This window comes from Balaenoptera ricei, chromosome 21 (assembly GCF_028023285.1).
Source record: "Balaenoptera ricei isolate mBalRic1 chromosome 21, mBalRic1.hap2, whole genome shotgun sequence".
NCBI lineage: Eukaryota > Metazoa > Chordata > Mammalia > Artiodactyla > Balaenopteridae > Balaenoptera > Balaenoptera ricei.
In genome coordinates, this window is record NC_082659.1 from 35354699 (window position 1) to 35381832 (window position 27134).

The 27134-nt window shown below is 45.2% G+C and overlaps 1 protein-coding gene across 7 annotated transcripts in view; it reads right to left on the reverse strand.

The window, feature by feature from the left end:
• The window catches only part of CSGALNACT1 (chondroitin sulfate N-acetylgalactosaminyltransferase 1), a 336764-nt gene that overhangs the window by 155725 nt on the left and 153905 nt on the right, over nucleotides 1–27134 (reverse strand). For 2 of the 7 annotated variants that reach the window (XM_059909680.1, XM_059909681.1), the window contains exon 2: nucleotides 17102–17195. The gene's annotated coding sequence lies outside the window, so the exon portion shown is untranslated. Of the gene's footprint in view, nucleotides 1–6818; nucleotides 6891–15796; nucleotides 15818–17101; nucleotides 17196–17502; nucleotides 17670–17800; nucleotides 17823–17934; nucleotides 18334–27134 lie in introns of those variants that run through there. The other 5 variants (XM_059909684.1, XM_059909682.1, XM_059909683.1 and 2 more) reach the window with 5 other exon arrangements.

A 27134-nucleotide genomic window follows, 5' to 3' on the forward strand; every position in this document is an offset into this window, starting at 1 on the left:
ACGCACCACGATGAAGAGTGGCCCCCGCTTGCCGCAACTAGAGAAAGCCCTCGCACAGAAATGAAGACCCAACACAGCCATAAATAAATAAATAAAAAGCACAGAGAGAACAAAAGAATGAAAATACAGAAAAGAGCTGAAGTGGCACCTGAGACATGGATAAAAGAACTAACATGCTTGTAACTTGAATCCCAAAAGAAGAAAAGAGGAGAAAGAAGCAATAGTTGCAGAAATACTCACCCAGAGTTTCCCAAAACCAATTAAGGATATTGAGCTGCAAATCCAAGATGCTCCGTGAACCACAACTGGGGAAATATATCTGGGGGGGGGGGGGGCTAGTAATGGCAGCTATAAATCGCATATTTAGGCCTGGCTCATAATTTTATGTCAATTATGGAATTTTGATAGTCTCTCTCACCCACTTTGCTATTAAGGATAAAAGGTCAGATAACACCCCTTTTAAAGTCCCAAGGTTAAAATTTTTTATTAATTTGCGGCAGAATTCTGCAAGATATCAACTGTGACATATAAATTCTTTTCTTTTTTTCTTTCCTTTTTACCTTTAAAACCTGTCACTTGTTCTATAAAGAGAAAAGATTTTTATTGAAGTCTGATGCTTCTTTAACTCCTAAAATGAATATAAAAATACAGCAGCTACTGAGTATCAACAGTATACTTATGCTCATAATTTCACTTTATAGGAACCCAAGGCCCATAAAGGAGAGAATAAAATTGAGTTATTATTCTGGTGTGCTGAAACTGATCTCTTAACATGAAGACAGAAAGCTGCTATTGTAGATATTTAAGAGTGCTGAGTACACCTGTAATTTATATAATATTGTACATCAAGTATACTTCAATAATTTTTTTTTAAAACTAAAGAGTTCAAAAGGGATTTACACTTTAAAAAAAGAGTGGTGAGCTCATCATAATTTCAAAGGCTTCAGAAATTTATTCTGATTTTTCCAACAACCTAGAAAGTTATTCATCTTAGTTAACAGGAAAAGAAAGCAGATGCAAAAGCTTAAAGATAATTTTGTGAGAGAAGGGGGTTTGAAGGTGGGTGAAGGGGGTCACCTGTATGGTGATGTATGGTAACTAGACTTACGGTGGTGACCACCTGTAGTGTATACAGATGCCGAACTATCATGCTGTATACCTGAAACTTATACAATGAGAAAAAACTTTTTAAGATAATTTTGTGATAATAACTTACCCACCCAGGCTCTGTTTGAGTATCTGTCTCACCCAAATGAGTCCTGGAAAAGCTGGGACAGAAAAACAAGGCTTGAAAACACAAAGCTCCCGTAACTCTGCCCTCCCTCAAGAAGGCCAAGGCTGTTACTGGGCACTACAGCTGACTGTAGGTCCTCATTTACTGGGATTTTAGATATTGTCCTGGTAAGTAATAGCATAATGGAAGAATATGATTAAAGTCTTCACAGATAACTCAGAGAAACCAACACAAGAACCTTATGGGGGAAAAAATCAACACTGACCGCTTAGACCATGAGCAACACTGCGGCATCCAGGTCGAGGAAAAAGACCCTGATGCCCGTATGCCCTCAAAGTCCCGACAGCTTAATTTGAAGAGCCTGAGCTCACCTACTAAACCATCATTTTCTCCAGCTCCTGTGTGAAGGAAATCACCAGCTTCAGGAGTAATACACATGACCAAGACCTCATCAATGAGTAATTCAACCCCGAGACACGAGGATTGGTTTAGACAGACATGTGCCCCCGTCAAGGCCAGCGAGAGTCCATCCTGGGATTTGCTGGAACGACCAAGAAAGAAGCACCTCCCTCTTCAGCTGGAATTAAATCTACAGATTGGAATTAAATCTTTCCCACTACCTGAATGAAGCCAACATAAAGAGCAGAGCCGGGAGATCTCAGTCCCTGGACCAAGGAACCCGAGAAGCCAGCTGCCCTTGTGTATTTATATAAGCCAATATGTTTCCTTTTTTGCTTGAGCTGGTATGAGCTGGGGTTTCTAGCTCTTGTGGTAGTTAAGAGTCTCAACTAGTACACATGCTCTGCAGAAATGCAGCCATTCTAACAGGTACCGCTGTGCAATGCCTCAAAGGATTCTCAAAGGATTTCTCAGCTGGGAGCCCTGGGGACTGGATTAGACCATGGAGGGCAGACACTGCCATGGACACACACTTTGGAAAAAAAAAATCTTAAGCTGCTCTGAACCCAATGCGAAACCATGGAGTAAATAAGGTATCTGACCAGCCTCTAAAGTTAAAACAAAGGTAAGGTCGTTTGATTCCATGCTAAGCGACCTTTTCCCAGAATGTATCGGGTTACCAAACATCTCAGTCCTTTCTGATAATGATAAGCAAGTATAATTCAGAACAGCATAACAGAGAGAAATACATTTAATTTTCACTAAAATTACCAATCACTATAAATCCAATTACTTTGACCATAGGCCTTGTTTGGAATGATGGTCACTTGCAGGTACAGTTTCAGCTTATTTCAACTCCCCTGTCACATTCCCTGCCACCCTGCACCAGGCTTCCAGATTCTGTGGGCCACCTGCTCTTTCTCTGGGTCTGAAAGCGTTGACACTGACATCTATCACTGCACGCAGCCCGCAGCTCTGGGGAATGTATGCGTTACTCGGTTAGCATTAAACAACACGTAAGAAGCACACACTGGGCCAAGCCTAACAGTTGGCTACTTAGGCTTGGCTAAAGTGTTTCTTAAAAATACTGCAGCTAAAGGCAACACTACCTATGGTGACAAAATAAGAAGCAGTGTCTGCCACTCACCAACCTTGCGACTTTCAAAAGACCCTTCACCTCTGCACTTTCTTCATCTGTAGAAGGCTTATGTTCCTATGACTTATGTTTAGTCAAACTAAATGATCACCCTCCAGAGCTAACATCTGAGACATCTGTGTTCCCTAAGCCTGAAAGCTTACAGCCATGTGCCTCCCGGGCAGTGGTATTTGGCTTCTGGAATTAAGTTATGGAGACAGTTAACATTACTCACACTGAGCTTTTGCAAGTCTATGGTGATTTTCACGTTACAATTTCAAACTGAGCTGAAATATAGGTTTTTTTCTGTTTTAACACAGTAAGGTTTAGCTTGGATTCTGAATTAAGAGAAAGTTTAGGCTAACAGTTAACCTTGGATTAATATTTATTTTACTAATGCTGGCTTTATATCACATGGTGATATTCTATTTCCTCCAGGAAATTTTTTATGCCATTATAAAATTCTAGCTAATGCCACAAATTCTAGATGTACGGCACACTGCCAGCGAGCACTATTGACTGCTTATTCGAAAACCAATCATCTATTTATAAAATCAAAAGAAGCATAATCTAAATATACTCAGAGGAGAAAAAGGCTCGATCTTGTGCCACCATGTTCTTTTCTTTCAGAGTCTGTCCCAGAATGACTGGTGACAAAAAGTGCTCTGTCCCATGGCTGCAGTAGTATCTGATAAGCAATAAAGCATTACAAGGCATCTCTTTATGTTTTTAAGAGCTTGTTATCCAGCTCAAGCACAAAAAAGATATTCAGAAGCAAGAGTGATGGCAACCTTGACATGCGGACCAGCAACAGACAGCGGGACAGGCCAGGGAACATCCAAGTGGACTTTGGAATTGAATAGATTTAAGTTTGAATTCTAGGCCCGTCACTCTCAAGCCATCCGTGTACCCTTGGACAAGGTATTTTATCTCTGAGCTTCCGTGTCTCTCATCTTTACTTAGAGAATTAATAAGAAGTCCACAGCTTCTTTTATAACTTCAATTAATAACTGTCCACAGCTGTGGCAGGGAATAAATGGGGGGATTATACAGTATATGTGAAGTAGATTACATAGTGCTTGGAACCCCATGCAGAAAGGGGTCCCCTTTTCTCGCCTTCTGGCCCACCCCTGGGCGGGTCACTTCCCAGCACCACAGAGAGAGACCAGTGAGGGCTCTTTCCTCCGCCCATAAATTCACAGGACGGGGGGTGCTTTCTGTCTGAGTTTACACTCTCTGGTGACAACTGGCATCATTTCTGTGGTGAGGCCAGTGACCCCACGTTGACCATGTGAAGACAAGCTTGATTCACCGGCCTCTGATCCAAGATTTAGCCGCTGGGGCCTGTCCCACACTCCGTGCAGCGTGGGTCGATTTGGTAGACACTGATTTGGCTTTAAACCCGAGCAGGACACTATGGGGCCTTCCCAGGACAGACCCCTACCCACCATGTCCTATTCCTGCCTTTTGTCTGTAGAAAACCTTTAGCCAAAGAATAAACTTAATCAGAGAAGTGAGAAAATGCAGACGCAAAGAAAAGCAGTCAAACAGGACAAAATAATAATAATTTAGTCATTTAACAAAGTCAAGGACCTTTAGTTCCTCCTTAAGGGCTATGGATAATGTTCTGAGCCATGTCCTGTGAGCAGTCTTGTAGATACTGAAACCCCCACCAGGTGGAAGGAGTTAGCTGACGACACGATGACCAGGCTGTAGCCATGACAGAAGCTGCCACAACTCGGAGAACTGGCCTCAAGGAAATGGGAACTAACCGACCCTGGAACTGAAGACTAACTGTACTTAAAACAATCAAGCTGACGCCGATCAGACCACCGCATGACCAATTTCAAGATGACTGTCAGAGCTGACTGTGCTGTTTCTACACGTAGCCCCTTCCCTCCGCCTGTACATCCCTGAAGCTCCCCCTTCAAAGCTCTTGCCCCCTGACCAGCAGGGGGAGTCGGCCTTTGGACATGAGTCTGCCTTCTCCCCTGGTTTCCAGCCTCCAAAATAAAGCAACCTTTCCTTTCTACCAACACTTGTCTCTGCAGTGTTGGCTTGTGAGCAGTGAGCAGCTGGGCCTGAGTTTAGTGACAGCTTCTGTGTCCTATGTTCTCACCTGGGCCCTTTCCTGGAAAAGTCCCCAGGGGACACAGCCTGTGGCGGCAGGACCCACCTTACTCTTCCTGTGTTAATTCCCTGAGGAACTACTGCAAAAACCCACCCACCTCACTGAGCCATTTCCCACCTGGCTTCTCATGGTACGAGGCAGAGGAACAGAGATTCGAGAGGATGTCAGGTCCTGAGGGGGAAGAGTAGAAGAAGCTAACAGGACATTTCTCCAAGAGGACCTGAGGCCCACCTCCACGTCACCAAGTCACCAGCTGACTGATGGGCAGAGATCCAGGTCTAAGCAGCACCTGAGGGCTCAGAAGCAGGACCCTCGACGCGCCCTCCCCTTCACCACTTCCCTCCACCCTCCAGCAACCTCAGGACCACACCTGCAAGAGACCGGGGCCAAACCCCCGGCACACAACAGCGGGAGGCCCAGGGGCTGAGGACCTCCGAGCCACACGTCACATCAGATTTCTTTCAACACGAAACCAGTTCCCTCGAGGAAACATCCCAGCATCAAAGAGCGTGAAGTGGAGACAACTACTACAGCTTTAGAGAAAAAAAAACAGAATTAGAAACCTCTTCCAAGCAGAGTGACTCTCAAGCTCTAGCTCATCTGAGACCACCTGCAGAGCATCTTAAAAATGTACGTCACTGGCACCAGCCCAGACACTCAGGATCAGAAACTCTGGGATGAGCTTGGGCATCGGTATTTTTTCAAAGCTCCAAGACAAAGGCTGAGGAACACTGGCTGAATCTGTGACTATTAGTGAGGAGCAAATCAAACTCGGAATCAGGTTTTCCCATCATGGGCAGCGTTTCTTCAAGGCTGGTGGGTGGAACACTGTTCTTAAAAAGTTAAGAATTGTCATGCTGGAAAAGGATTCTGGGGAGAAGAAAGCTGGGACCCATGAAGTTAAGCCAAACTTAAGTCTTCCCTTTAGAATTTCCAGAACCTTTAACAGGCCCAGTTTCGTCCTACACTACAAGAGAGGAATACGCTATATGGTATTTTCCAAACTTATCTGATCAGAAAACTCTCCCTTCGAAAAACATCTGGTAGCTCTAGTAATCTCTGGGAAACACCTTGGGTCTGACAAACTGTCCTCCGTTAATTGTCTCGAGAGGTTTCCTGAAAGAACAGTACAGTGAAAAGGCTGGAACGCAAGGAGGGGCAATGACGACTCCACTAGGAGATTAGTCGAGAATCCGGTGACGAGGACCTCATTTCCCATGTCTCCCCGCCTGGGATGCTGCTCTACACAGCCCAGCACTCTTCTAACTTGGTCCCAATAGAAACACACATAGGTAATAATGACTCCCAAGCAGTGAATGAAAGTGAGCCTCCGCACACAGCACCGAATTTCTCGGAATAAAGTTGCCAGGTATATCCACGTTCTCAATGACACTGCAAACTTGTATGGACCTCCTTCCAAAAAGATAATGCTGTACAAGCCCTGTAAGCTGTTATTCTAGGAGCTAGTGCCAAGGGCATAAACACCCCTGCATCACAAGAAGGATCCTTAAAAGGGAGGTACCTTCCAACCTCAGGTCACATAGGGGCGCAGCTTTCCTCTTTTTCCCCTCTTGGGGGGGGTCAGAATTTTAAACTCAACATAAGCAACAGACGCCAGCTATGATCGGATCACACTTGCACTTCCTTTGTGGCCAGCACTGCAAATACGCAACAGAATAAAGTCATAGGCAGGGTATTCAGTTGGTGATGACAAAAATACTAATGTCATAATACTACCTTCAATATCACATTCTAGCCAGTGAGAGCTCAGCACAGACATTATTATTATTTCTGCAGATTATTATTTGATTGTGAGTAACATGAAATAAAGTTCATCTAAGCAAACTTAAAAGAACCCAGTAACTTATATCCTACCAGAGTACTGACTACCTAAGTATAGTATTACCCACAAACTTTACCTATAAGTTAGAGTGTGCCCTTGCTCCCAATCCACACATCTCCGGAGTGTCTCCTCTTCGCCAGGCAGTATCCTAGGAGGTGGAAATGCAGCAGTGAACGAGACAAAAATCCCCGCCCTCCTGAAGCTTTTATTCTAGATCCAGGAATCCAAATATTTAGCAAGTTAACTGGATTTTTGTCATTTCCATTTTCTTCTAAGGTTTCTTCACTATTAAACTCCTATCTCACGTGCACCCCAATGTTCACACCAGCACTGAGACATGGAAGCAAACTAAATGTCCACTGACTGATGAATGGATAAAGAAGATGTGGTACATATCTACAATGGAATACTACTCAGTCATAAAAAAGAATGAAATAATGCCATTTGCCATTATTTGAAATAATCCCATGGATGGACCTAGAGATTATCCTACTAAGTGAAGTAAGGCAGACTGAGAAAGACAAATACCATATGATATCACTTATATGTGGACTCTAACAAACAATACAAATGAACTTATTTACAAAACAGAAACAGACTCACAGACATAGAAAACTAACTTATGGTTATCAAAGGGGAAAGGAGACGGGGACAAATTAGGAGGTTGGGATTAACATATACACACTACTATGTATAAAATAATCAACAAGGACCTACTGTATAGCACAGGGTACTACATTCAATATCTTGTCATAACCTATAATGAAATATAATCTGCAAAAAAAAAAATCACTTTGCTGTTCATCTGAAACCAGCACAACACTGTAGATAAAAACCATAGTTCAATAAAAGAAAAAAAAAAAAAAACTCCCATCTCTCTTTGATCACAAAAATCTTGGATTATCAGAGCTGAAGGAAATGACCGGGGCCGCTCTGTCCCTGGCATGGACTCTAGGCAGGCGGGCAGGGGACCAGATCCTGGCTGTACTCGTACCTGTGACCTCAGATGACCCCTTTCCTGCTCTGAGCCTCAGTTTCCTCATCTGTTAAACAAGGACTGGGTTCGAGTTTGACTCAAGCACGGTAGTGGAGGGTGTTTGGAAATGTTGGAGGGGGCAGATTCTGGCTGACACAACAGCTGAGTGGGCCCAGGAACGTCGAACACCCTGCAGGTCCCCGGACAAGCCTCGCCCGGGCCACGGAGCTTGTGAGCACAGAGCTGGCACAGGGCCGAGATCGCTACACGTAGCTGGGGGCTCCTTCTGGACACCGGGCTGTTCCTCTCTTTAAGGACAGTCTCGGCCTTTGATGGGGAGGCCGCCTGCCATGCTCCTCTACTCTGAAGTCCTCACACTGGGTACAGCAGGTGCCCCTCGTCACTGTTCTAAAGCTACCCTGATTTTCAAAATATCTGCCTTCCTCTCACAAAAGCCTTTTCGTAGCTGAAGCTCAAATATATAAAATTGCAATTATTATGTCAACTAGATCTAATTTCTACTAGGAGCTAGTTAATCCGCATCTTGTTACCAAAGATATAAACCTTATGACAACTTTGGTTTTGAGATGATTTTCAGCACTCTTCCAAAGCCTGAAGACAAGCTAATCATTAATCCATAGAAAATAAGCAGCTTGTAGGGAGAATAACATGTGAACCAAACCAAAAAGGTTAAGTAAGAAAATCTCATCAAATAAACAATGTAGTTAAACGGCTATCTGCTTATCCATGGTAAGCAGGGTATAAAGCAGTACTGACCAAAAGGCAGAGATCAGGCCTCCTACCTGAGCCATACCATAAATAAAAGAAGGAATTTTCACCTTTTGCCAACGAGGTTGAAATGTCATCTCTGCCTCCTGCCTGTGTGCTGTGAAATTATAATCTTGTTCCTTGCAGTTATTCAACCCCTAACTTGCCCTGGAGGCACATATTTGGGCGGCTAACGGCTACGGAAGGATTATAAAGCATCCCCAGAAAGATTCTTATACCTAACTAGATGGTTCGCACCTGTGTCCCGAGGCACCCTGGGGCACCCAAGGGAGCTCAGAGCTGTGCTTCAGAATATTTTAAACTTTCAAGCAAAGCACTGGATACTAGACATCTGTTGGACATTATGCAAACTACTGGCTCCAGGTAATTCACACTTTCAACGTTAGACTGAGCTACATTCCTTTTGAAGATATCACATCTTTGTGAAACTACATTTTGAGCAGTTCCTGTGATGAAAAGCAACAGCTACATAAGATGAAGCATCTAATCTGACCCCAAGGTTTGGGGGGCTGTGCAGCACCCTAGAGAGAGACACATCCCATTATTAAGTAACTGCGGTTAAGAATGAGATAAAGCAAGTATTTTTCTTTCAATTTATTGTATTATTTTTTCAAACAGCTACTAAGTTTTTAGGACATAAATACTCGCAAGCTAATGAACGTTACTACTTAGTGGGAAAAAAAAAATGTTAGCCATTTTCTTAGCCAAAGGGTGTTGGGAAAATGAATGGGACACTAGCGACGCTGTTAACTGAGACAGTTAAACCTCTGACCTAAACATCTCGGTCAATCTCCAAAACAGGGCAGGGAACAGGAAAGTTTCTTTTGCAAAGGGCAGATCTTTGGAAAAAGAGGTCCACTCCTGGGTGGCCGCCTCAAGCGTCACGGTGACGGCATCGCTGCTGTGGCCCCCGTGGGACAGCCAGGACCGCCAGGACCACCAGCTCCCCACGTTGTATGGCCACTGCCACCTTTGTTTCTGGAGTTCAAACACAGAAGGACAGAATGACTGAATATGTACAGTAAGCACAGCCTGCAAGCTAAAGACGGATTTCCACACTGTCACCGCAATTTTTTATCATGAATTTAGGAGTGTGAGCTCTTCGAAATAATTCACCATAAGAGCATCCGTAAAAAATCAGTGACGGTTACTTGAGTTCCTTTTCAGGCCTCTTATTCATCAATCTCCAATCCATCCAACTGCTGCCATAAAATTAAGATCAGGCGGGAGTCTCGGCATAAGCCAAGCACCTGAATTGTACAAAGTAGGCTTTAAGACTGCTAACTTCATTACCGGCAAAGAGTTGACGCATAGGTATCAAAACAAAAGGGATGAAAGTAAGGTATTTCTCATTAGTTACAAGGAGAAAAACAGCAACCATATAGTGAAGAAATGAATCATCACCTTGCCTGGGTCATCAAAATTAGCATCACCAGTGAGGGGCAGATGGGGACCTGATAAGAACACATCCCTAGGCAGAATCCCTGCTAGGAATGCGCAGCGTGAATCCAACCACGAGATCCCTCATCTGACCCCAGATGAATATTCTCTAAAAGAAAAGTGACTGTATTCTTCAAAAACATCATTTCACAAAACAAAGACTATGAAAACGGTTCAGAGTTAAGGAAGATACAGACATAACAGCTAAATGGAATGCCTGGTCCTAGTACTAGAGGGAAATGCTATAAAGGACATTATAAGTGAACTTACAGAGTCAGAGTACAGACAGTCTGTTATCTAATAAGATAAACTGGAATAAATGTTAAACTGACTGAATGATGCCTGCACCATTGTTATATTAGAAAACATGCTTATTCTTGGGAAATACACACTGAACTATTTAGGAATAAGGGCTATGATGTATGAACTTAAAATGGTTCAGAAAAAAACCTAAGGTACAATAATCTTTATGTGTATATATACTATATAGATAGGGAGAAGGAGAGAGAGGGGAAGAGAACGCAGAAATGAAAAATGGTGCAAAATATTAACAATAGGTGGATCTGGGTAAAGGCCTTATGTACTTTTGGTTCTGTTGGGTTTTTTTAACATCTTTATTGGGGTATAATTGCTTTACGATGGTGTGTTAATTTCTGCTTTATAACAAAGGGAATCAGCTATACCTATACATATACCCCCATATCCCCTCCCTCTTGCGTCTCCCTCCCACCCTCCCTATCCCACCCCTCTAGGTGGTCACAAAGCACTGAGCTGATCTCCCTGTGCTATGCGGCTGCTTCCCACTAGCTATCTATTTTACATTTGGTAGTGTATATATGTCCATGCCACTCTCTCACTTCGTCCCAGCTTACCCTTCCCCCTCTCCGTGTCCTCAAGTACATTCTCTACCTCTTCGTCTTTATTCCTGTCCTGCCCCTAGGTTCTTCAGAACTTTTTTTTTTTTTAGATTCCATATATATGTGTTAGCATACAGTATTTGTTTTTCTCTTTCTGACTTACTTCACTCTGTATGACAGACTCTAGGTCCATCCACCTCACTACAAATAACTCAATTTCATTTCTTTTTATGGCTGAGTAATATTCCATTGTATACATGTGCCACATCTTCTTTATCCATTCATCTGTCGATGGACACTACATGAAAGGATACTCAACATCACTAATCATTAGAGAAATCAAAACTACAATGAGGTATCACCTCACACCAGTCAGAATGACCATCATCAAAAAATCTACAAATAATAAATGCTGGAGAGGGTGAGGAGAAAAGGGAACCCTCTTGCACTGTTGGTGGGAATGTAAATTGATACAGCCACTATGGAGGACAGTATAGAGGTTCCTTAAAAAACTAAAAATAGAACTACCATACGACCCAGCAATCCCACTACTGGGCATATACCCCGAGAAAACCATCATTCAAAAAGAGTCATGTACCACAATGTTCATGGTTCTATCCTTATGTTTACAACTTTTCGATAATTTGAAATTATTTCCAAATAACGTATTTTCAAACAGTAAAGTGCTGAACCACATTTGGGCATAAGAAAACAACTGCTTAAGTAACTAAACATGACACATGCACCACAGCTAAAGAATGTGCGTATCAGAAGTGTGTGGTCTTGGTGGCAGGACGTTCACCATAACCCAAGTGTGATGACAGCAGAGCACGTCGAAAGAGGCTCTCCAGTCATCAGCCTGTTAGAGGCTCTGGAGTGAGGTGCAGGGACAGTGAAAAAACTGGAGACGGCCAGCCTGGAGCAAAGGTCACGCCTCCTTCGGGGGCCCCTGGTGGAGAGGTTCTCCAAGAGGAGGTGAAGTCGGCGTTATTCTGAGCCTCCTGCGGGCAGAGCCAGGACACCCGAGCTCCCCAAAGATTCCGATTCCAAGTGAAGCCTGGGATCCTGGGTGGGTCCCCAGCATCCCAGATGACTCAGTGCAGTGGCTCAAGGACCCCGCCATGGGCTCCTGGAGGGCAAGGACCATCCATCCCACCAAATCTCCAGCGTCCAGCAGTGGAGGACTCGTGGCCGACACCCAAGCCAATGTTTGCTTAATTAATTAATTAACCAACAAACAAGTGAATTCTTTCAATTATGGAAGCTGGGAAAGGAAAAGGGAGGAAGCAGGGACCAGAGATTTTTTTTTTTCCATTTTAGAATAATGTAAACATTTACATCCTGTTAGTTAATATTGATAATTTCTTGCATCCCTACTATGTGCCAGGAACTTCTCAATCCTCACAACAATTCCAAAAGGTACCATTCGTTTCATTTTCTGGAAGAGGAGAAGGGCAGAGGGGTTCCATAAGCTGTCCAGCTCACAGGATTAATAAGGGATGGAGCTGAGGCTCTAATCCTGGTTCTAGGGTCCTTGTCAAGCCAACTGCCTTGCCTCTAGAAACAGGGAAACGTAGACCTCAACGCCAATCGGCCGAACAACCGGAAGGGCCAGGGTGAGAGCCACCTGTGCCCTGAGTTGAAGAAGAAGAAATTCAGAGGAAAGGGGATGCCTAGATACACCTTTAGTCTGCTTCTAACGGGAAGAAACGCACGTTAGGACAAAGACATCTTAGGGAGACATGCAGCTGGCAAGTCGCCAGGCTGGTGGCCATGTACTTATGTTCCCCAAACCAAAGTAAAACACCTGGAAACAGGAGTGAGAGGGGCAGTAGGTAGGGTAAACAAGAAGTTATTGTTCTGATGCACTTTTGACTCTTTAAGTTAATTATCTTCTTTCATTCATATCCTCCTTTGTCTTATGTTTCTCCCGTGATTTTACTCAGGAAGAATGAGAGCCCTTCCTAGAGGGGAAGGCACAGAGCAGGAGAAGAAGGGAGAAGAAAGACGCTGGGTTGAATCCCTCGACAGCTCGGGTCCTCTGCGTCCACGCAGCCACCCTCCTTGTCAGAAGAGCAGGCGGGCCGCTCCCGGCCGGCCCACACTCACCCCCTAACCTAACCGCTCATGCCGCTGAGCATGTGCTCTATGTCAGGCACCAAAGGCGTCAAGTGGTCCCAATGGGGCTCAGGACCCTCCAGACATCTCAGGTTAGTTAACAGGAAAGAAAGGCAAGAAAATCAAATGGAATAACACCACTTAGTAAGTGCCAAAAATCGGGAGGCTAACCCGCAAGTCAGCCCAAGGGGAGAGGCCTGGAAGAAGGGACCGCCTGAGCCAAGTCATGGAGAACGAGTAGGAACCGGCCCGGCCAATGAGCCCGGAAGGGTGTCCTGGGGAGAGGACCCAGCAAAGGCCCCAGGTCAAGCCAGAGAGCCCTCAGGGTTGGCGCACCAGAGCGCAGGCCACCTGGAGGTGCTGGGAGGCCACTGGGAGACTCTGAACAGGAGCAACGTGAGCAGAGATGACGTACCTCAGAAGGGCCGCTGTGGCCGCAGGGGGCGGGTGGGGGTGAAGGTGAAGGGGCGAGGTAAGGACAGCCTGGGGAGTCCAAGTGCAGACTAACACACGAGGAAGAGGGGTAGGTGGGATGCAGGCACCCCGCGACGGACCGCATGAGCACCCTGAGTGACAGTAAGGAAGTCAGGATGCCTTGGGGGGCTCTGGCTGGTGACTGAGGGGGAGCCCGAGGGGACGTAACGAGTGCAGGGTGCTGGCGGGACACGTGGCAGAGATGGCCAAGAGTCCGTGGTGCCAGACGGCAGCGTGACCTGGGGACACAAATGTGAAGTCAGCAGAAGTTCACCATTTAGCGCAGGGGAAACTGTGTGGATAATACAGAATGAGAGGGCAGAGAGGATGGAACGCTGGGAACAAGAGACCGGAAAGGGGGCCACAGGGATCAGCCACAGAAAGAGGGAGAAAACCAGGGAGAGTTCATTGTCACCGTACATAAGCCAAGGGAGCGAGAGTTTCAAGGGCAGTGGTCAGAGTGTCGGATGCTGGAGAGATGCGTGTCGGGTCACACGCATCTCCATAATCTGACTTCCTAGGTACTAAACTGAGAGTTAAGATGCCTTATCAAACTACAGTGAGAGGAGCAATAACACTGAGACCGAAACTCACAACCGGAAATTCATCCCAACATTTGTTTGTGAATATGAACAAACACGCTAGAGGCTGCGAATGTAGAGACGGTGCTCCCTTTGAGGATAATGGCAGCCAAAGGACAGACATCTAGCAGGTAAACAACTGTAAGCAATGGAGAAATAAGGTGGGAGGTGGCAGTGGGGCACAGAGGCCCAGCCCCAGGCCAGGCAAAGGCTCGGGAAAGGCTTTCCAGGGCTGAGTCCAGAGAAGAAACGCAGTCTGGAGGGCAAAGGACAGAGGAGGCAGGGAGGGGAGGGGCCACCAGGACAAGACGTGGGCGTTAAGAGGCTGAAGCAAGAAACCAACGGGATGGAAGCGGCCTCTCAACGAGCAGAGCCCCGGAACAGGGCAGAAAAGACAAAAGCCAGGCCTAAGGAAGTGTCGATCAACAGGGAGAGATGGCGGCCCACTGGCAGGCGTGCACCAGTGGACACCCACGCTGGTGCCAGCATGACCCTCCTGGTGTGGCCCGGAGAAGCCTCATCTGCGGAAAGCAAACTGTGCTCAGGAGGATAAATTAAAATTGCAGCAGCAAACGCTGACACTCATGAAAAGCCTACAGACTTTACGTCTCATTCCATTAAATGGAAAGATTTTGAGAGTCTAAAACAGGTCCCAAAGAAGGCTGCTTTATAAAACACAAACTGCTCTACTGAATTCTCTAGTTTTGCAAAAATGCGCAACTTGCCAAGTGTCTCCATTATAGCTTTATATTAGTATTTACTTATAATACATGCTTCGTTCCAACATAAAACGGAATCAGCTACCATTTTACGTGAGCTGGTAGACGCACGTCACGGGCTTGCAGAGCTGCAGAGAACGACGGGGTTATCCGTCCACAGACAGAGTTTGTACCCCTCAGACGCCAGGTGAGGAACTAAGCGGATCACAGAGGTGAGAACAGACGGGTCTGCGGCCTGCTGGGGGGGGGGCAGGGGTGGGGCCCCCGGGAGGCCGTCGTGGAACAGTGATGACGGGGCAGTGACGGGCACCAGCCCGGGAGGGTGTGAGGGTCAGGGGCCGGTGGCTCCTGCAGGGCCGGGTCCCCGCTTATTCCCTTTCCCACGCACCCGCTCACCCATCCATTGCTTCCTTCGGTGCCTCCAGGCGCCAGGCCCTGCTTCTGAGTGCTGGAAGCCCCACAGGAGGGTTGCTGCTGAAGGACCAGTCAACGTCCCCTGGGGGGTGGCCAGGAAGGAAGAGCTGCTGGTGGGAAGGAGAGTGTGGAGACACGGGGCGCGGAGTGGGGCACAAACACGGAGGGCAGCGCTTCACTGAGAAGGACCGGCAGCAGCAGCACAGGCTCCGGGGGGAACGCGGGGGACCCCAGGAGACCCCCGGCAAGCCTGGCAAGGCCTCGGGCTGGTGAACATCTGCATCAGTCACCTCTCCCGGCGGGGACTCCATGAGCACCGTGCACGGGGGTGGCACACCTGCCGACCAACGCCCCAGACACTCTTTCCCCAGTTGACACCGCTGCTCCCCGCAGGTCTGGTGAAGCTCCGCTACCGAGGGCCGTTCAAGGCCCTGCGTCTATAAAGGACTCAGTCTATAAGGAGCAGTTCCTGGAAAACCGAAGGCTTTCCCAAGCTCGTACTGCCCCGCTGGAGCCTGACTCCTCGACAATATCCAGTCTCTGCAGCGGGATGCACAGCCCACAGGCCGCCGCCAAAACCCAGCTCCGCCGCCCTCACCGCTGCGTCCTGGAGGATAAACATCTTAATCGGCTTCTGATTACTCCTCTCTTTTGTACAGTTGACTTTGGCTCTTTTCTACTATTACCTCAAGGCTTTAATATCATGGAGTTGTAATGAACTGCTCTCTTCTACATCATCCAAGTAACTCTCAAAAACATTAAACATCGCAAGACCTCAGATTAGAAGAATTCCATTATGACCCTTAAGCTGGCCTTGAGTCACTTAGGCCTCTTAGCCACTCGACTTTCCACTCAGAAAAGCACTTGTGAAGAATTATTCTTTAGCTATTTTTGTTTGATTATTAACTTTGGCCAGGGTTGGTTTTATTTTTCGTTACTGGTGACTCAGATACAGTGCCTTTAACTCCTCATTCTCTACTGTTTGAGTACAAAGTGGTTCATTAACCCAAAATCGCATCCTGTGTTTTGACTTTCACTCTTTTATCTTAATCAGTGTAACAAAAGTAAAAACAAAAAACACAAAATCATGAACAAAAACCTCTATACAAGTTTGTTAAATGAAGGAGAAGGGTGAAGGGGTTTTCCTGAAGATATGCAAAGGCTGAGCACAGCTTACCTATTTTCATTTTTATGGCTCCAGAATCATGTCCAGAGAAAACTAAAAAAGGGCTTTTGCTCTGCTGAAGGTAAGAACCACATATACGACTTCCCATCTCATCTCATGCTGTTCCATTTCAACTAATGATGTCCCTGAGGTTCTTGTTTTTTTCAAAGTTTAGTATTGCCAGATGTAATAAAATAACATTGCCGAGAAATTCAAAATTACTGGTTACAACAGCTGAACTAAAACAACGTTCCCGAGATTTACATGCGTCCCCAGTCTGAAATCAACCGTACAATCCATCAGGGTACTACTATTCTCCAAAAATTCTAGAAAGTATTCCCCTAAGATGTTCCCCTTCAATTTCCTAAACATCTTATTTAAATAATTATTTTGTAGCATGGTGAAAATTACGATGCCCTTTTGATTATGAGTTAAATATTTGAGAAAGCTTAACATTTTGTCACAACTTCCAAAAGAACAAATGTTCCTATTTAAGTGAACTTTTTTTTAAAAGAATTATGCAGTTCTTCTAACTGTTTACATTACTGGTTTCAGGCATTTGCCACTCTGTGAAGAGACAAATTCTGAGGAAGTTGGCAAAGTTAAATGTCGATTACAGGCTTTACAAGTAAAGAAAATGCTTTTCCAAAGCAGCCAAGTAATTGTATTACGTTGAAAAAGTACCCATATCTTAAAATAGTAATTTGTTATTAATGGAAAGTAAAATGAAATTTAGCACATTTCAAACATAGCCACAATACTGAATAAACTCAGATCATACAGAGGTTCATTTCTTAAGTAATTCATGATTAACAGACTCACTTACCTGGAAGTATAGGAAAAGAAGGTTACGATGAAACTACATCATTTTTTCACCGGGTAATAATATCTTGACTTCTCTCCTTGAAATGGAAAGGAATCTAAAATACAAAAAATAAAATAAAATAAAAATAGGAGTCGCCCTTGTGAATTTCCATGTCTTAAATTACGAAATTTTAAATCATTTAGGAGATAAAATACAATCCATCCAAAGTCCTGCCCCAAAAAGCAGGATGGTATTTTCCCCTTTCTATCTTAATGAGTAAAATGCAAAATATTTGTTAAAACACACACACACACACACACACACAGATAATCAAGGTTTAAAACAAATGCTGAGAGCCACGTAGAAGTGTGTGTAAAAGCAAAGCAGAGTCACATGCTCGGAAAAGACCCCAAAAAGCAAACCTCGCAGCGAAGCAGGGTGCCCGCCGCCCGCTGGGGCCTGGGCGCTGCCTCCGCTGGGAAGCCGCAGCTCAGGTGGGGTCAGGGGACGGCGCACGGCGCCGGCACTTTTTTTTTTTTAATGGTCGTAGGAACTGAAATGTTACGAAACAGCAAATCCCCGGGAAGTTGGAGAGCCCAGCTCCCCGGGACGCGCGCCCCCGCGGACGCCCCCGCGCACCGATCCCGGGGGCGCACACCGCCCTCGGTACCTGCCCCGCCCCGGCCCCGCGCCCCCGCGCCCCGCCTTGCAGAAACCCACCGAGCCGCCCCTGGGTCCACGGAGATCAACGCGGATGGGGAAGAGGTACGAGCAAAACACCCGGGAAGCGAAGGCAAGGAAAATACTCTGGAGAGGACTGAGCCTCCCTGTTAAGTAGATGTTAATAATGCTACCTTCAACTCATTCACGCAGAGTCGTCTTTCCCGAGTTTGTGATTTCATCTCATTTGTCTTTATAATTCAAGTCATAGCAAAAAAAAAAAAAAAAAAACTATATGGTTCCCTTTTCACACGCAGGAATTAAAAAAGGCCCAGGGTGGTTATACGAGGACAAAGAAAAGACTGATAAGCTGCTCAGGTCTGAGACCACTAACTAGTCCCCCTGCTTGGCGGCGTTGGCCTCCTGGTGCTAGAGCGGGGCTGTCACATGCTTGTTCCTCCCTCCCGTTAAGTTTGAAGGCTCTCTCTGCGGCATTGGCACTAAGTCAGTACAAGTGTGAGGTGCGTCGCTGTAGAAGTTGGGAGGCCATCCGTGTGCACACACTCTCACCACTTTCCTGCGAGTGGGCCAGCCAGCCGGGGCCCCGCGGCAATGCCTCTCCTAAAAGCCACTTCCGTCCCTGCCTGGCGAATTAATCTGTGTCGAAATGGAACTGCAGTTGGCAGAACGGCAGCAATGCCAAGATCGAATAATCACTTGGACCCGAATCTGAGTCGTTTCCTTCCTTGACAACAAATAATGTTACCCTCCAGAGTCTGCGGGCCAGGAGTTGAAATGAGTTCATAATTTGGCTTCCAGGCTCTCTTCTCATTCTCAACCACTTAAATGTCCTTTTCTGCCTTTTAGCATGCAGGGGGCAGCTTTGGAGGCTGAATCACCGACGTGGTCTTTATTGATATCCGTAATGAATATTCTTTGCCAAATAAATAAAAAGAGGAAAAGCCCACATCATTCAAAACCACATTTGTTTCAACAGTGAAACTAAATAGACTGTCGGCTCATACTACCACATGATCATTAATAATCTAATTTGTTCTTCTCACTCCAGCAACTTGGAGAGAAACGCTCAGTGTTTTCATCTACACACAGAGGCCCCATTCATCCGGCCCCTCAGTGCCTGGTCCTGGCGATGCCAAACTGCAGGTTAATTAAGAGCCACAGGACAACCCAGCGCCTCCTCTTTTCCTAGTAAAGAACTCATTAACACTCAGATCCTTGGCTCTGGGAAGTACATTGTCTCCTTAGCAGTTCCAAACATCATGTGCCCTGAGAAGGCAGTCATCTCTAGCTGGTGATGGAAAAGGAAAGAGACAGGAAGGCAGAACCACTGGCAAGACTCCCTAGAGATCAGGGTGGGACGGGAATTAGCATCATGGAAAATTACTGGAGGTGAACCACAAGTATGCAAAGGACAGGTGGGTGTGTCCAGCTAACATACCCTGTTAGGAGGAAGGGAAGTGTCATCACCCACACACCTACCACACGCCTCACACTGAGCGAGCGGCTCTGCGTGTGAGCTCCTCCCATCCCCACAGCGATGCCATGGATGTCTGCATTAACATCCCCATTTTACAAATGGGGAAAATGAGGCTCAAAGGTGTTAAGAAACCTCCCCAACTGGTACGTGGTAAAGCCAGGATTTTTCTGACTTCAAAACCAAAGCTCGAAAAAGAGAAAGAAATGCAAGCCTTTACTTCTAGGATGTAACATGGCCTTGTCTGCAAGCGCTAGTCCTCACAGGTGGTTCTCCAACAGGTGGGTGGCTGCCGCCAGTGGTAACCTGGCAGATATGCTGCCAGCATCCAAAAGCTGCCAGTGAGGTACTGGGAACAAAGACCCTCCCCAGACTCCTGAATCCCTCATCCTTCATAAGAAATCACAGTGACAATACCACTCTTGGACAAGCCTTCCTGAGTATCAAAGAAATAGACAATAACAATGTGCTAAAAATAAAAGCTAAATCCAGGGAAGCAACTGCAGGTACAGAGTAGAGACAGTACCTTGCTTTGTCCAATTCAGAAAATAGTTCTCGTCAACATCCCTCAGGCTAAATCCAGGTCTGAGGGCTCCTCTCCTGTCATCTGATGCCCTGCTGTTCTCGATAGTTTGGCCTAGAGAGTGAGGATTACAGAGGGGCTTCTGTGGATTACAGAGGGGCTTCTGTGGCTTCCCGAGTTCTAGTTATGGTAAAGAGTGAGCAGGAGAAGGCAGGATGTGCCTGAGAGTGGCTGGGAGAGCGTCCATGGGAAAATCACACACTCGGTTTTGGAAATCTCCCAGTTGGGATTCTAAAGGTTGGGAAGCCTGCCTCACCCCACAGCCACAGTAATAGAGTTTGACATCCGTCAATTAGCAGCATTCCATAAATAAGTCAGCTTTTAATCATGCCAAAGAAGCCCGCCAAAAATCAACTATGGAAAAGAGTAGTTGAAAATGAGCACACTGAGATCAATACTATTTTAACAATCTAGGAAGCCGTGCTATTCAACATACAATGAATAAGCGAAAGTCAACAGCACTCGCAAAGAACTTCAAAGGCACAATTGGTCCAATGGTGTGACTATACCCATCTGTGTAGGTTAAGTTCCAAGGCTTCCTCATATTCATAAATGTAAATCTAAATCTTTAATCCATCTAAACCACATCTGTGTCGGACACATTGATTCCTGAAATGTGAAAAGTAAGACGGGAAGACGAAAAAGCCCTTTCATCATCAGTGTGCCTAAAATAACAAACAAAAGCACCGAAAGACTAGAAACGTGTCAGCCAACTCAGTCTGCCTGGTGGGATTTTCTTTGTGCAAATGTGGATAGTAATATACATGTTTTAAAATCTTGATGGTAGTGTTTTCACTTGTATAAATCAACGGAGTCCCCTGGGTAGCAGCACTGGGAGACATAGCAGGCTTAGGGTCGGGAACTGCGCAGCCAACTTCTAAAATTATCTTTCTCGAGAGTATGTTTCAGAAAAGCAAGTGCCCTTGCATGCTACATGTTACAAGTGGCATGTGATTATAGGCTTGACAAGATTCCTTCCACATTAAATAATTTTACTGAAAACAATATGTTTTAGGACTCAACAGACTTTAAAAGTCATGAGTTCTTCCCCCCAAATGTTGTCTTCTATTCTTCTGTGAAATGAAAAACCGGGTCTCTGTTCTGGTCTTGTGTGTACAGACGCGGACTGAATGAGAAGTTGCCCCTTTCTTATTCCTAATCCTGCCCGTGAAGTCGGCCACCCTCACTTTCTTCACTTCAGATTCTCACTCTGATAAGTGAGGATAAGCACAGATACTTTGACCAGAACTACCAAGATGATGAACAGAATTATGATGCTAAATTATTTGAAGTCTCTTTTAAAATGCGTGGGTCTAATATTACCTTAAAGGTATCAAGTAGATTTCCTTATGCTCCAAGGATTTACCAAGTGCCTCCTACCCTAGGCCTTGGGGTCCTTGTGAGGCCCCTGTGTGAGCCATCTCCACACAATCAACATGTAAACCACCAATACGAGAGAGAATGAAATGACTCACATGCTAAATAGAGACGCAACTAATATGCCGTTAAAGCATCAGAAAAAATGGGCTAGGACTGGAGAGAATGGGGGTTACATCTAATCACTCGGAAAGAAACTAAAGCGCTCTGTTTGCCGTTGATCGTAAGACCAATAACACAATCTTTCTCCTAAATCAGCTGGGATACAGACAGATAGTTGATGCTCCTTCACAAAAGAGAGCTCTTCCGCAGCACAGTCTGCAGTTACACTCAACGGCCTCTCCCAGGAAACTCCTCCAAGGCCAGCCCTGCCCCTATGAGATGCTACAGCTGCTGGCACATGCTAGACAACATCACAGATGCTAATGAGGGAGACCTGCTGCACTTAAACCCTGAGCAGAGCAAGAGATTCAGGTTTTCATCTGTTATGGAATATTTCTGCTCCCCCAAACTTCATATTTGAAATTTTAATCCCAGTATGTTGGTATTTGGATGTGGGGTCTTTGGGAGGTAGTTAGGTCATGAGGGTGCAGCCCTCTTGAGTGGGATTAGTGCCCTCATGAGACACCGCGAGAGAGCTAGCCTGCTCTTTTTTTGCCACATGAGGACACAGTGAGAAGTCAGCTGTCCGCAGCCTGGAAGAGGGCCCTCACCAGAACCAGACCATGCTGACACTGTGATCTTGGACTTCCAGCCTCCAGAACTGTGAGGAACAAGTGCCTGTTGCTGATAAGACTCCCAGCCTGTGGTGTTTTGTTACAGTGGCCTGAGCTAAACCATCATCTTAAATCTGTTGCTGTGAGATTGCATACAAGTCCATAACTTCTTAGCCTGTGTTTCCAGATCTGTAAATAAGGGGTTGGACCAGGCCATGGTTCTCAGTGAAGGAGGATGGTCTTTATCGGCTGGCTCCCCTCCCCACTAGGATTCCATCTGTGGAAAGGATACACTGCAGAGAGGAACAAGCAACACAGACAGAGGAAGATGAGGCAGGACAGCATCTAGACTTCGATGTGAAGGGGAAGGAAGGGAACTTTAAAAAGCACAAGCTCTTGCAAGACTTAAAGTTGTGGCCTTCCTGAGTATAAAGATTCTACCAGACTAGTTGATAATGAGTAATTTGACGATCAAAATCATGGGTTTGTCCATTAACCAAACATCACATCTCACATAACTGATAAGAGCCAGAAGCACAACCCCCCATTCACCAAAGTACACCCACCCCCCAAAGACAGAATGCTCAGGAAGAAGAGCCCGTCAGGTTGAGGTGCCCCAGGGAACAGGGACCCCTACACAGAGCAGCTCAGAGAGAACGAATGACACATTCCAGCACCATACACACCAACAAACCAGCCCCAACACAACAGAAGCAGCAACACAGAGAGGGCATGAGTGTGTGGTTCAGAAACCCCAGACCTAGTCCCAGTTCTGCCATTAAGTTATTGTGTGACCTTGGGCTGGTCACCAGCAAAATAAAAGTCTGGACCAGATCATCTCCAAGTTAACCTTCCAGCACAGAAAGTAACTGACTTACTTTTTACCGTGTTCCATAAAAATTTATCTGCTCCTAGAATCCTTTTGGCATCTTTAAGGTCAGTATATACAACTCCATTTATGGGCTCAGTTTTTAAATGAGCGCATTCCCAGGCTTCCTAGGACAGCCGCCCAGAACACAAGTCTAAGGTGCAGGATGGGTGAAGTTTCTTTTCTCTGGCTTTCTTTATGATTCCTTATGGCTAAACTCTGCCCTCGCCACTGCCAAGTCTCTGCACTTCTGGCACTGAGGTTTGATCTATAGTGTTCATAGGGCTCGTTACACTGTGATAGATGAAGAAATTAAACCTTTCGCCAAACTTGAACGGGTGTTTTGAATGGTAATTTTTATCTTCTCCCTTCCCAGATGCAGAAATGTCAACAGTTGAGAGATACTATGATGTTGGTATAAAGTCATTACAAAAATGGACTTGCTGCCCAAATGACCTCTTATTATCTTGCAAATGTATTACTTTTGCTGTATCAATTTTTTTTAGTTTATTTCATGTTATGCTCCAGCTGCAAGGGAATTGAGAACATACTGTCCACATTTTCAAAAAAAGACTATAACATTAGCAGAAGAAATATTTCACCATAAAAATGAAAACTATGTGTAAATATTCATATAATTGAATTTATTCAATCAATTTATTGAGTCAAGCCAATGGAAGGATGCTTTTTTTGTAGTGAGAGCCAACAAGACAGGAGAAAATTTTCATCTCAGTGTTCAAATAAATAAATAGTCATATTGCTCATGGATATCAATTTTTTTAAATATGCATACAGAATATAATGGATGTTGCTCTCAGGGAACGTACAATTCCTATATACTATTTACTAAGTATACTGGATAACAACAAAATGAAAACTAAGAAAGAGAAACACAGATATTTAATCAAGGAATATTTAAAAATCATTAAGGGCTTCCCTGGTGGCGCAGTGGTTGAGGGTCTGCCTGCCAATGCAGGGGACATGGGTTCGAGCCCTGGCCTGGGAAGATCCCACATGCCGCGGAGCAACTGGGCCCGTGAGCCACAACTACTGAGCCTGCGCGTCTGGAGCCTGTGCTCTGCAACAAGAGAGGCCGCGATAATGAGAGGCCTGCACACTGCGACGAAGAGTGGCCCCCGCATGCCACAACTAGAGAAAGCCCTCGCACAGAAATGAAGACCCAACACAGCCAAAAATAAATAAATAAATAAATAAATAATAAAAATAAAGGAATTCCTTTAAAAAAAAAAAAAGTAAAATAAATATCCTTTAAAAAAAAATCATTAAAATATGTTTTCATTCCATACCATGGCCAGTTAAGCAAGACAGGGGTAAAGAGTAAACAAAGAAAATATTATTGGAGTAATCAGCAGTAACAAGGAATGAACTATTGGTACACATATCAACAGGATGATAATGATGCTGAGTAAAAGAAGCCAAACAAATAGTAAACATACTGCATGATTGCATAATATAAAATTCTAGCAGATCAGCATTTGCCTGGGGACGGGTGTGGAGCGTTGGGAGGGGCCAGGAGGGAGCAGGAGGGGTAGGATGGTGGGATTACCAAGGGGCAGAAGAAAACTTTCCTGATGATGTATATATGTTCATTATCTTGATTTGGGGGGTGGTTTCATGTGTATATCAAAACTAATCAAATTGTATACTTTAAATATGTGAGTTTATTATATATCAATTATACCTCAATAAAGCTATAAAAATTATTGAGTAGAGAGACAAAAATAGGGAAAAAATTTTAAAGATTAGGAGTAGTTATATTTTGAGGCAATTGAGATACCTGTTGGATGAAAAGCTACAGAAAAAAATAGGCTACACTAGACCCATAAAAGACTACCAAAGAAAGATTTCTGATTGTTGCTATATTATATAGAGAGAATTTTTTTATTTCCTTAGGATTTTTCACAGAAATAGTTCTAACTACCCTCAGAGCCTCAATAACAATGGCTAACATTGAGCCATTTTATCCTCGCCTAAGGAGTCTAAGAGTTGGGTACTACCTACTATGATGAGGATACCGAAGTTCAGAGAAGCTCACGTCCTTCACCAGCCCAGTGGCGGAGCTGGGATATGAACCCAGGTTGAGCTCCTGAAATTAAACTTCTCTCCCTCTGCTAGACAAACAGGATCCTGGACCAGTGCTGTGGGTCACAATTTGCTGATTCACACCTCTGATGGCTTAAAGAAACTCTGTGCATTAAACTGCTACATTTCTAAGTCTGAAGTCTAATCGTGGTAGCACAGAAAAGGTCAGTAATGAGGCGGTGGTGGAAGGCAGGGGAACTGCAGCAGGGGGAGCAGGAAAAGTAATACCCGGAAATCAACAGATTTGGTTTTCGCCATGTCCTCAGGGATGACTATAAACTTGGGCAAGCCATTTCTCTTCCTGGAGTCTGTCTCCTCTTTAGTAAAATCAAGGGTTTGGACTAATCAATTTCTAAGACTCCTTCCAGCTTGGTGATTTTGCCAGTCCTCTTTGGGGTAATACACCTTGCATTTTGTAACTTGGGTCAAAACTTTTCCATGACACCAAACACATTTCCGGTACAAAGCTTCCTCCATCTCTTTGAGCACCCGCACCTAGCAAATCCCTTCACTCTTTCCCAGAGGCATTCTGTTCCCAAAGGACAGTGCTAAGGGAAGGCCCAAGGAAAAGGAGGACGGCCCCTCAATCAGAGCCCACCATGTTCCCCTGTACACACTAACAATCTTTTTCACTTCAAAAACACTAAAACATTGACTTGGGAGGTGTGGCCAAGATGGTGGCGTAGGAAGGCCCTTAGCTCACCTCCTCCCATGGACACACCAAAATTACAACTATTTACAGAGCAATTATTGATGAGGACAACCTAAAGACCAACAGAAAAGATTTTCCACTGCTAAAGATATAAAGAAGGAACCATGAGATGGGTGGGGGACGGAGATGTGGTGCAGTCAAGACCCATACCCCCAGGTGGGCCACCCACAAACTACACGATAACCACAATCTCCCCAAGGAGTGAGGGGTCCGAGCCCCACACTGGGCTCCTCAGCCCAGGGGTCCTGCACTGGCAAGACGAGCTCCCAGAATGTCTGGCTTTGAAGGCCAGCAGGGCTTGTATATGGGAGAACGTGAGGGCTGTGGGAAATAGAGTTCCACTCTTAAAGGGCACACAGAATCTCACATGCTCTGGGAAGCAGGGCAGAAGCAGTAATTTGAAAGAAGCCTGAGTGAGACCCTCTTGCTGATCTTGGAAAGCCTCTGAGAGAGGCAGGAGGCAACTGGGACTCCCCCACCACCACCGCCCCAGGGACATAGACACTGGCAGGAGCCATTTTGAGGGCTCTTTCTGCCACCTGGGCACTGGTGCTGGCGAGCACCATTTTGGAGCCCTCCCTCTAGCCTATTACTGCCAGGGGCTTGCCTGCCCACCAGCGGGCTGGCACCACTTCCAGCCCCACCACCCAGGCCATGCAGCCAGGGAGACCTGGCCCCACACCAGCGAGCAACCAGCCACTGCACGAGGCAGGGCAGGGCCTGGCAGCCAACCAGGCCAGAGGTAGTCTTATTCACCAGCCACACCCAGAGAAGTTGGCCTCACCACAACAGAAGGGCCCACACAGCGAACACAGGGGCACCCCAGAGCATATAGCTCTGGTGAGGGCACTGCGCTGCTGGGCCCCACAGGACATCTCCTACATAAGGCCACTTCTCCAACAGGGAAATGTGACCAACCTAAAATAATACATAGAAATAAATACAGAGAATTAGGGAAAATAAGGAAACAGAGGAATATGTTCCAAACAAAGGAACAAGCCAAAACCTCAGAAAAAGAACTAAATGAAGTGGAGATAAACAGTCCACCCAATAAAGTTCAAAGTAATGACCATAAAGATGCTCAATGAACTTGGGAAAAGAATGGATGAACCCAGTGAGAAACTTAACACAGTTAAAAAATATAAAGAAGAACCAAACAGAGACGATGAATAAAGTAACTGAAATTTAAAATACATTAGAAGGACTCAACAGTAGATTAGATGATACAAAGAAACAGATAAGTGATCTGGAAGACAAAGTAGTGGAAATCATCTAGCTGAACAGAAAAAAATGAATTTTTAAAAATGAGGACAGTTTGGAATAAATTAGGAGTTCAGGATTAAAATATACACACTACTATATGTAAGATAGATAACCAACAAGGACCTACTGTATAGAACTGGGAACTATACTCAATATCTTATAATAACCTATAATGGAAGAGGATATAAAAAAAGAATACATATATTTACATGTATATGAATAACCGAATCACTTTGCTGCACACCTGAAATTAACACAACATTGTAAATCAACAATA